This window comes from Lutra lutra, chromosome 9 (assembly GCF_902655055.1).
Source record: "Lutra lutra chromosome 9, mLutLut1.2, whole genome shotgun sequence".
Classification (NCBI taxonomy): domain Eukaryota; kingdom Metazoa; phylum Chordata; class Mammalia; order Carnivora; family Mustelidae; genus Lutra; species Lutra lutra.
Window position 1 is genome coordinate 108,357,855 of NC_062286.1, and position 12,281 is coordinate 108,370,135.

Genomic DNA, 12,281 nt, shown 5'->3' on the forward strand with positions numbered 1-12,281 from the left:
ACCCCTAACACTTTTTTGCAGGCAAATTCTGAAAGCCTTTTTTTTTTTTTTTTTTTAGATTTTATTTATTTATTTGACAGGCAGAGATCACAGGTAGGCAGAGGCAGGCAGAGAGAGGAAAGGAAGCAGGCTTCCTGCTGAGCAGAAAGCCCGCTGCAGAGCTCTATCCCAGGACCCTGGGATCATGACCTGAGCAGAAGGCAGAGGCTTTAACCCACTGAGCCACCCAGGCGCCCCGCAATGGCTTCTGATTAAAAACAATAGTTCTCCCATCCCAATCTATTCTATTTTCTACCCAGAGACTCTGAAAATATGATTAAGGACTATTTCATGAACACAAGAGAATATACTATTTAACATGTGGAAAGGATGAAGACACAAAGCACACCATGGCTAAAGAAGGTTGCTTCTGGGGCTCCTGAGTGGCTCAGTTGGTTAAGCTGCTGCCTTTGGCTCAGGTCATAATCTCAGGATTCTGGGATCAAGTCCCACATTGGGCTCCTTGCTCAGCAGGGAGCCTGCTTCTTTCTCTGCCTCTGCCTGCTCGTGTGTGTGCCCTCTCTCTCTCTCTCTCTCTCTGACGAATAAATAAAATCTTTAAAGATAAAAAAATGTTTGCTTCTACTGCCAGACTCCCTGTATACTTCTTCCCCGAACTCCATCCTCCCCCTTCCTGTCCCCATAAGTAACCACTATTCTGAATTTTGCATTTAGCATCCCCCTTGCCTTTTAAAAATGTGTTGCTTCATAGGAATGCATCCCTAAAAAAATATGTATTTAGTATCGCATATTTTGAGAATTTATAAAAGATGGAGTAGAATGGTGTGTAGTGTTTTGACATTTTTTCCTTCCAACATCTTGTTTTTGAAATATACCTTTTTTATGTTTAATTATAGCTCTTTTATCTTAAGAGCTATATATTGTTCCATTATATTACCATTCCATACCCCTTTTGAATCAACTCTACTACTGATGGACAGTAGAGATGTCTTCAGTAATTGGTATTATAGGGAATGCTGCTGTGATCATGTTTGCACCTGTCTATAGATAGACATTCAGGAGTTTTTCTAGGGTGTATGCCTAGGAGTGAAGTTTCTGGATCATAAGTTATTTATAACATCAAGATAATGTCGACTTGCTTTCCAAGTATATATAGCGATTCAGATGCCCCATCAGCAGTGTGTCTTAGCCAAGACTTGGTTTTGTCACGCTAAACCTTTTGCCAATCTAGTGAGTATAAATTGGTATTTCATGATTTCACTTGACGTGCTATGATTAATGATTGTTAGTCTAAGAGCTCGATTTTTGGGGGGAAATACTTGAGTGTGACTTTACTGGCAAGCTACACTATTCACCCTCACCTACATACCCCATAACTCTCTTCGATATTTTAACAGGATCAATGTGAATTGCACTTGAATTTATTACAACTTTTGTGGCAAATATTGAGTAACCATGGAGTAGACATCTGAGAGTTGAATGAAATCTCGGAGATAACCAGTCTGACTCACCGTCCTCAGTTGGTTCCTGGGCCATTTTTTTTCCCCCTGAGAGGATACTCTCTGAGTTTCAGAAAAATGCTCTTTGTTTTTAGGAGCAAGCCGCTGAAAAGTAGCTTCTCTGTGGTAATCCTATTTGATTTCAAACTTTGCAGTCTAAGGAAGCTAGGTATGCTGACTTACTTACACAGTAGCTTCCTGTCAGTGAGGGGGTGGGCAGAACACTGGGGAAAGGTTGGCAACCCCACAGATTAGTAAATAGACATGACCTTTCCCCTCTTTCACCAAAAGTCTTCAAAACACTGAAGTTCTTTCTTTTTTTTTTTTTTTTAAGATTTTATTTCTTTATTTGACAGAGAGAGAGATCACAAGTAGGCAGAGAGGCAGGCAGAGAGGGGCGGGGAGCAGGCTCCCTGCTGAGCAGAGAGCCCAATGCCCAGCTCGATGCCAGGACCCTGAGATCATGACCTGAACCAAAGGCAGAGGCTTAACCCTCTGAGCCACCCAGGCGCCCCAAAACATTAAAGTTCTTAACTTGAACTTTGTTTATATTTTTGCTCTTAGCCATTTGGCAGTTAAGTCATCCAAACTTGGGCAACACAAAGGAAGAATGGGAGTAAAGGGTGCTAATAGCCCTACTGCTTGAAATAAAGCTAATCAAAAAGTGGCAGAAAAGTTTATGTCGTTCTTACCGGTAGAGACTAAGAGACAGACTGATGCATGGGCGATGCTCCCTACCAGTGATCAAATTTGTGTTTCCGTCTTTATCTGGTATTCAATAAAATTTTATCTTTAAGTTACAACTACGCAAAGGGATTATACATTTAGTACTTCTTATGCAGTCCCAGGCATTCTGCAAAATGCTTGGTAAATAAAGTGATTCTTTTGAATTACTTCCCACATCTTTATAAAAGTTGTCATTAAAATCCAATAATAAATTGCGTTAGCTACCAGAGCCCTTAAATTCATATTTACCAGTCTGAAAGACTGGCCACAGACTCGCTGTTCCTTAGCAATACAATATAATTTAAATGTGGAAATAATTGAAATATGAGTTAGTAACTGGTATGGCATTCTAGTGGGGGAGACTGGAAAGAAAATCTGTTAAGTTGTTATGGATCTTTTCATAAGATTGGGGCAGAGTTTGTAGAGTTTATTATTGCTACCTTTCCAAAAATACTTACAAAATTCATCTTTGATATTACCCGTGTGTTTATGTTTTCTCCCTCTAAAATTAATCTTTCAGGGTGCCAGAGAATTATGGGGGAGGCTGTTGGCTATGTTGCACTGCACACTGATTTAAAGCCTCATGTATTGTACAAGTAAATGATAGATCCCTAACATATTTAGTTGTTTCTTTCCAAAAGGGAAATAAAAACATGTCAAAAAGATTTGCAATGGAAAATAAATTGATTGACAACATAGAGCACTGCTTACTACTTTCATTAAGGACCTACACACTTCATTTATATCTTAGCAATCACAGAACACCTCTTGAAGGAATGAATGTTGAGCCGGCATAGACAAGTCTGGATAAATGGATAAATGTATTCGCATCAGGATCTGTGCTTTTCTCTGTCCTGGAGTAAGGCCTTCGAAGATCAAGGAGAAAAATGTTTGTAAATCTGAAATAAACACTTCAAAAGTTCTCTTGTCCCTGAACACTAATAATATTTGTACGCCATTGCTGTATTATTCAGATTTCCTAAGTACTTGCTTAACTGTACTGTATCAATCTAATTCTAACACTATATTAAATGTCTCACAGTCAGTATACTTTTATCAAGTTCTTCTTCCATTTCTAGTCATTTTCCCCGCCATACTGTTTGTGCATACAGATTTATGACATATCTGGTTATTGCTTATGCTTTTTTACTGTTATGTAATGTCTCTCCTTTTCTCAACTTTTCCAGTTGCCCATGCACCTTTCATTCCTTGTGGTCTAATAATCTTTTTGTGTGTCTTCCATCCAATGTCTTATTTTTAAACTTTCATTATCAATTTACAGGTATGTTTCTGTAAATACTAAATAACTAGCTTTTTCTATTATTATGTCCAATCTATCTTCATCTTTTGATGAGAGCATGGAATATATTGACATTTAGTGTAACAAGGGATATACTTGATTTTAGTCTCTTAATCCTATTGATTATTTCATTTTCTCTGTTGTCACCTCTTTTTTCCCCTTATTTTTCTGGTTTCTCAAATTCCTTTTTGTTGACTTGGGAAATCTGGTGGATTTTTCCATCCCATTAATAATCACCTTGCATTTTCAGGCACTAATATTCTACTTTTTATTTTATAAAAATAAGATAACTCTTCCCCACTTACTTCCAGAAGCTCTGTTCTCTCAGTGCTTTCCCCACTGTCCTTTCCCCAAATACTCATCTACTCTTAGATCTTTGGGATGTCACATTTCTCCACATCTCTCTCAAGAGTTGATACCAACTGTTGAGTTTGGCCAAAATAAATTAGTACTTTTAATTTCAGGTATTTATTATGTTATCACTGGCAGTATCCATCTTCTATATCAATGCATACGACACATTTCCAGGAAACTTAAAATTTTTCATTGAAAGACAGTTTCACAGTGCAGTTATGAGCTTGGGCACATGAGTCAGAATCCCTGGGCTTTGTGTCTCAGCTGCCCTGTCTACTAATCCTGTAAATTTGAGCTAGTTAAATAACTTGTTTGTGCCTCAGTGTAGAAAATAATACCATTGTGGTCGGTTAAAAGGTCCACACGTTCGTTGACCTTCCCCTCAAAGAAGTGAAGCCCAATTCTGTTCTCCCCCGCTCTAATGGGTGATGGATTTCATCTCTTGCTTCTAGTGACTAGAATAAAGTGGAAATGACAGTGTGTAACATCAGAGATGAGATCATAAAAGACACTGTGACTTCTGAATCTCTCTCCTTCAAACACAATGTTCGCTCAGGGGGAAGTCAGCTGTTGTGTCCCAAGGACACTCAGGCAGCCCAGTGGAAAGGCCCATGAGGTCTCCAGCACAGTCATGTGAGTGAGGTCCTCGAGGAAGCAGACCCTACAGCTACAGTCAAACCTGCAGATGCCTACAGCCCTGGCTGACATTCTGACTGCATCCCCAAGAAAGCTCTTGAGACAGATTCTTGACCTGCAGAAAGTGTGAAATTATGACTGTTTGTTGTGTTAAACTGTTAAATGTGGGGGTAATTTGTTAAATAACAAAAGATAACTAATGTATCCACTTTCCAGAAGTGTGATGAGGAATGAGCAAGATAGAGCAAGTAAAGAACTTTGCTAGTATTATTATTTGACCCAGCAAGTTATGTTGAAAGATTTTCTCCTAATCACTTTCTCCTTTTCATCTCTCCCTCTTGACATTTCTGTCTGGGTCATTTGTTTTCAGTTAGAGTTGTGCCTCCAGAATTTTCCACAAGCTGGGTACATAAATGCTAGATTTTTCTGAGTCGTTGCATATCTTTGCAAATATTTTTATTTTACCTTGACAGGTAAATGGCATCTTAGTCGTGTATTGAATTTCCAGGGGAAGGCCTTTTCCCTCAGCACTCTCTAATGTTATCCTCCTACCTTCTAGTTGCTCTCATTTTCCTCTACTGGATAATTACTCTACTTCTGCCTAGTGGATGATACCTGTCACCAGATAGTATTTCCTTTTTGCTTTGTATATCAGTTGTTTTTTCCTTCAAGTTTTTTTTTTATTATTTCCCTTTGTTATTTAAATTTTGAAATATAATCAGGATGTGTTTAAGCTGCTATCTTTTCTTATCAATTCTGCATAGAAGTCAGGAGCCTCTTTCAATATACGAACTTAAATCTTCAGTTCAGAATAAGTATGATTTTATCGATTGCTTAATTATTGCTTTTAGTTTCTCTGGATCCAGAAAGCCCCAGAACTGGTAAGGCGGGGTTTCTAAAACTTACAAATGCATAAGCGTTACCTGGGGATCTTGTTAAAATGCAGATTCTGATTTAGAGTATGTGGAAGGCAAGTACCTGTCAACTAAGGGAGTCTGGCACTCTGTGGCCGAAGTTAAGTCAGTAATAAAATATATGTGCATAAAGTTACTTATGATATACGTGGGAGACATCGGGCTTTTTTCTCTCTCAAGCTCGTTCCCCAGCCTAGATGACTTGTGGCTAGGATGAGTGGGGACTGCCACAAAATGACTGATTTGTTCCTATCCCGTTCCTAACCATGACACAAGAGGTATAAACAGCAGATACAGGAGAGAGAAATATTCCGGAGGAGGCAGAGTTTAGGGAAGTTCGTTTGGCACCTGAACACGTCCTAATCCAAGTGGATCAGGCAGAGTAGACAGAGGCCTAAATGTCAATCTTTTGAAGTGTGTATGTATGCTGGACCCTAGAGATGGTACCTGCTTCTCACCTGGGAGATTACAGAAGGCAAGGGGTTTCATGAAGGGTCCGAACCAATAGGACAGGCTGGGATCTCAGAGTAAAGAGTTGCCCACCCTGCTCTTCACTCTCCTAAACTCTTGGAGGGCAGCAAATTTGACCCCACAAGTTTCCACTTTCCCAAACAAGAGCTTGCTGAGATTAGCTGAGGAGCAGGAGCTGTGGGCTACCCATGATGGTGGCACCATGGAACAATGGGACACGCCCTGAAACAGGAGTGCGCATGCTTTAGGAGTTCAAAAGAAAAATGCAGCCAGGATAAGGTTAAATGGAGGTCTAGAATAGCATGTCCACCCCCTCTGTTGAAACCAGCATGTCAGTAATCATTTAAAAATCAGGCACCCCTGAGACACCAGGGTGGCTCAGTCAGTTAAGTGCCCGACTCTTGATATCAGCTCTGGTTTTGATCTCAGAGTCCTGAATTCAAGCCCCACATGGGCTCCATTCTGGGTATGGAGCCTACTTATAAGTAAAAAAGTCAGACACCCCTATCTGTTGAGCCCCTGGGCAGGACCAGCTGATGAGCCCAGCAGTAGAAAACAGCAGAGCCCAGCTGTGTCCACGGAAGGTGACCATCACTCATCCAAGCAGATTCTCTTTTCTCCCTTTCCTCCCCTCTCTCTCCCTACTCCCTCCCACCAAAACACACCAGTGGTGGACAACATGCTAAGTCTGATAAAACATGGATGTCATTCCCTAATTAATTATGATTGTTATAACAGGATTAGACAGAAAACTCTAGATTAGATTAGATTAGATTATTAAATAAGAAAGCATTTAATTTTCCCATCAAGTGAGAATGAGGGCTTTGCAATGGATGATATGATTGGTTAAGGACCGGTTAACCCTGTATAAATGGTTTGACAAGGACAAGCTGGTTTATACCTTGTACTCAGGCTTTCTTGTTAGGAGGAACTGCAACCATTAGAACATGAGGGGACAAGCCTGAGGATAATAGCCAACCAGCTAAGACTAGGAGAGCGAATTCCAAGAATGTGTCAGCTTTAATTAACTTGAATTAACTTGGATCAGCTCTCTCTCTGACTTTATACTATGTGAGATAAAAATTGTCATATTTTTAAGCCATCTTGAGATGAGCGTCTTCTTACAGACAAAGACATCATGACACAGCATCCTCTTGGTACCCAATGAAATGCTCATCGATATTAGATATGTTCATTAAATAAATCTTTTGATGTCTGTCTCTTCTATGTAATATACATATGATCTGAATATCTATCCAGAAATTAAAGCTGGTCTAAAATACATAAGTATCATAGGGCCTATATTAATTGATAGTTTTTCCTTCTCAAACTTCTTTTACTATGCCATATATGGGCAGAGTAAATCCGCATTATTATGTTAATTAAACAAAACAGAGCAGTGAAATCAGGAAGTTACTCTTCATTGTACTTGTATAACAATTATGGAAAAACCCAAAACCTTTCTCTTTCATTTAACACTTCTCTAGAAAAGCAGTTGAGATAACCAGTATAATTCTACAATAATTTGTATACTCAACATACCAGAGTATAGGGATATACCTATAAAAAATATAGGCACAAATATTCTAGAAATTAGATCTTCATTAAAAAAAAACCTTAAATGATTGACTAACTCAAACTGATAGATATTTTTATTAAATGCATCCTTAACCACTGCTTCTTTTCATGGCTGCAATAATTAAAACATAATACATATTCAAATCAGTAATTGAATTTACTAAAAGAACATGCTCAGCTCAGTGAAGACTTTTGAATAAATAGAACTCAAATACCATGTTTTCATACTTCATGACATTTGCATCATCTTAGTTTAATGACTGCCATGTCTTGTACTATAAGAAGCTTTTATTTTGAATTCATTTCATGCTATTCATAAGCTCAGATGTGTATGAGTACATGGGTCATCTAGTTATAACGATGTACGGAGAGTTTGTTAACTACACTTGAGATAAGAAATACTCTAGAGACAGTCTAATCAGTTTTGCATACTTTCAGTCCTATTGCCCACTACTTGCCCAGGACCCTGGGATCTTGACTTGATTTAACCGACTAAGCCACCCAGGAATCCCAAATTTGTTTTAATACAAGAAGAATTCATGCACCGAAGAACACTATCAAGAAAGTGAAACAGCAGCCCGTGCAATAGGAGAAAATATTTGCAAATAATATGTCTGATAATGTTATAGAATGCGCAATATATAAAGAACTCCTCCAATTCAACCACAAAAGACAAGTGAACCAATTTAAAAATGGTTAAAGGATTTGAATTTTCTCATCCAAAGAAGATCTACAAATGGCCAAAAAGTCCATGGAAAAAAGCTCAGCAGCATTATCTAGTGGAAATGAGAGGAGTTAAGGCAATAAATCCAAGAGAACTTAGACAGATCACCTGGACACTTCAGGGAGCACCACAAACAAGAGGCAGGACTGAGGGACAAATTACATTTTTTTATCTTAAAAGTAATAGCATAACAGGGGCCCCTTTGTGGCTCAGTCAGGCAACTATCGCTTGATTTCTGTTCCAGTCATGATCTCTGTCTGGGTCATGAGATCTAGCTTCAAGTCAGGGTCAGCAGGGAGTCTGCTTTGGATTCTCTCCCTGCCTCCCGCTACTGCTCGAGTGAGCACATTCTCTCTCTCTCTCTAAAATAAATGAATATTAAAAAAAAAAAAAGTACGAACATAACAGAAAAACTAGAAGTAGGGTCCAATCAATAGGCATAATGGATGTGTTACTTGTGCTTGCCCAGGCAACAGGAACCATCTCCTTTTGTTAATGACCCTAATGACATATGATGAGGAAATGCACATGCAAATAATTCATGAATAATTAGAGGCGGAGCAAGGCAGAAATTAGGGTAGGATTGATGAGAGGTTGTGAAGGAGATGGGTTTGACTTCCAGATGAAAGCAGGAACTTGAGGCCCCTCCAGGGTGTCTGGGACTGGAGAATTAACCAGGTGGCTACCTTCCGTTGTCCCCACGCTACGCTGTGCAAGTTCACCTGGAATGCAGAATCCAGATGGCCTGGGTTTGGCTGACTCTCCACTCAGAAAGGGGGAGCATTGATTTTTTTTTTTTTTTGACAGATCACAAGTAGGCAGAGAGGCAGGCAGAGAGAGAGAGAGAGGAGGAGGAAGCAGGCTCCCCACCGAGCAGGGAGCCCGATGTGGGGCTCCATCCCAGGACCCTGGGATCATGACCTGAGCCGAAGGCAGAGGCTTTAACCCACTGAGCCACCCAGGCGCCCCGAAGCATTGATTTTTTTTTTTTTAAGATTTTATTTATTTATTTGACAGACAGAGATCACAAGTAGGCAGAGAGGCAGGCAGAGAGAAAGGAGGAGGCAGGCTCCCCGCAGAGCAGAGAGCCCGATGCGGGACTCGATCCCAGGACCCTGAGATCATGACCTGAGCTGAAGGCAGCGGCTTAACCCACTGAGCCACCCAGGCGCCCCATCGAAGCATTGATTTTTAATGTGAAAAGAAAAAGCGCGATATCCAAATTCACCCTGTTCCTCTTGAAATACATAAAGACCCATTTTTTTGTTTTGTTTTCATTCTGTTGTCCTGCTTAAAAAAAAAAAATCAAGTTTTGCATTTAACATTTCAACTTTTTTTTTTCACTATTGTGAAAGGATTATCTTCACAAATTTTCTTTGCTATTGGAAACGACCTCCGAATACTTTTCACATAATAGGAAAGAATTTTAAATAAAATTTTACTTGTTAAACCATTTCTTTTTCAGTGATTAAAGCAATAATCAAAATGTTTAAATTTTTAGAGCACTGGTTCTCAAATTTGCCTGTACACAAGAATCACTTGGGGATCTTGTTACAGATTTTGCTGGTCTAGGTGAGGCCTAAGATTCTGGATTTCTCTTCTTTTTCTTTTCTTTTTTTAAAGGTTTTATTTATTTGACAAGGAGAGCAGAAGTAGGGGGAGCAGCAGAGGGAGAGGTAAAAACAGGCTCCCCGGGAGCCTGATGTGATACGGGGCTTGGGAAAAGCAAGACCCCAGGATCACAACCTGAGCCAAAAGCAGACACTCAACCAACTGAGCCACCCTGATGCCCCAAGATTCTGGCTTTCTACCTAGGTCCTAGGTAATGCCATTGCTTCAGGTCCCAGAGTCCCACTTTGAGTAGCAAGATTTTAATTCATTACATAAATGATAATTTAGTAGTTAAATGTTGACTAGATATATTATAATAATATTTTTTTCTTCTTTATTTGTGGAAACAGGTTTTGTCAGATTTATTTTCCTTCATAAATTACACCAAGTAGTACATAGTTATAGAAAAACGAATATTGAAATAGACGGAATACAAGTAAAAAACCATCTTCATTCTCCACTCTTCTCCCTCAGTCTCTCTTCTCTGTGGATAATAAATACTTTGGTATAATAAACACTCTGTATATAGAAATAAAAACAAATGGGAATTGTATAATGAAATCTTTGGTATTTATTGAGAACTTTTATAAAGCCGCCATAACGCTACATGATAAATTCACCCCCAAATTCAGAGGTTTACAACTGTAAGCATCCATCCGCATGCTTGAGACCTTAAGTTGACTGCTTTTGTTTCATCTAGAAGAGTCTTGGTTGGGCAGCTCTACTACAGCTGTTGTGTTTCATGACGGGAGCTCCCAGCTGGGACTGGGGGCCAGTTGTCTCCAAGGCTGAAGGAGGAGTGGCGGTTACTGGGGGCATGTTCTTCTCATGGGGAATCACGATGGCCAAGAAGACAAGCCCAACATTCAGGTTTATGTCATGTCTGCTATGTGGCCAAGCCCAGGACAGAAGAAACGGCTGTCTCAGCTCACTCTAAGGCTATGGCAGAAGGGTGTAAAGAAAATGAAGAAAAATCAAGGTGAATTTTTAATCTACGAAGCCACTGAAAGTATTTCCTTTGTAGCCTCTCTTTTGTGTTCTGTGCAGTCTTCCATCTGCAATGAAATCCACTGAACCCTTGGCAAATTGCGTATGTTGTCATCGAGCTTTTTCAACAGAAAGCATCGGGTGGAGAAAAAAAAGGTGAAACTCCATCTGATCTTTGAGAGGCTCCATGTTGGTGGTGTTCCAGAGCAATGACTAGTATAAAAGAATCAACCCCCCACCCCTCCCCCCCCACACCAGGTTTTCATGTGTTCACGTAGAAACAGAGCCAAGCAGTGGGTATTTAACAGGGGTGAGGTCCTTTGTTTTTCTGCCAAAGCAAAAACATGGTTTCTTTCCCAATTAGTTTTTCAGTAATAACAAAGGGGATTTTTCTTTTTCTTTTCCTTTTTCTTTCTCTCTCTCTCTTTTTAAATTAATATATAATGTATTATTAGCCCCAGGTGTACAGGTCTGTGAATCATCAGGCTTACTCATTTCACAGCCCTCACCATAGCACATACCCTCCCCAATGTCCATCACCCAGCCACCCTCTCCCTAACCCTCCCACCCCCCAGCAACCCTCAGTTTGTTTCGTGACGTTGAGTCTCTTTTCAATGCCGTTCTGAAGTTCTTGTCTGCAAAGTCTGATAAATAATATCAGTTTCAAAGCTAATTTTCATTCCTTCAGATCCCGTACTAATGAACTATTCTTTCCGTCCGCCGCCAGGGGGTGTTGCTCTTGGTTTTCTCCATGTTTGGATATTTGGCCCTTTGCCACAACATCTCAGAGTGTGTAGTGGACACTACCGATGCTGCAAGCTAGATCCCTTCTGCCATCTTCTGGATTCCTTGCAGCTGTAGTATACACCCATTCCCTCCCCCCAATCATCCACACGTCTCTGCCCAATTTCTCTGCCTAGAGGCTTTCTTAGCACCCTAGTGCTAAGCTTGCTCTGCCCGTGTGCAGGGCAGCTGGGAACTTCAGTGGGCTCCTGAGGAATTGGAACCCGTGCGTAGACACCCCAGCTTCCCTGTCCCTCAGTGCAGCAAATTCCCAGAAAAACTGGATGCCAATAACCTGCTCAGGCACACAGGCTTACTGGCTGCCTTCCTCCCCACTCACAGCACTTCCTGGGGTCACTCACACCCCAGGAAGAGACTACTTGTCCTCACATTCTTTCCTCAGGGTCAGCTTTTGGAGCAACCCAAACTAAGACAGGGTATGAGCAGAAAAGCTGACAGCGTTCCCTAAAACTCAGAGCACCAGAAGCAATAAAGTAACTTAATGAGCAGGTTAAAAAAGCTGGCAGATGGCATGGCTGTATCAGAGTTGCCAGCTGAGACAAGTAGCAACCAAGTATGAAAAATGTAAATAGGGAGAAAGAAAAACACCCACCTATTGTTGGTCTGTGTTTGAAGCATAGAAAAGGTGGACTTTGGTCCACCTGGCTTTTGTCCTGGCTTCTTCCACTCCCCAACTA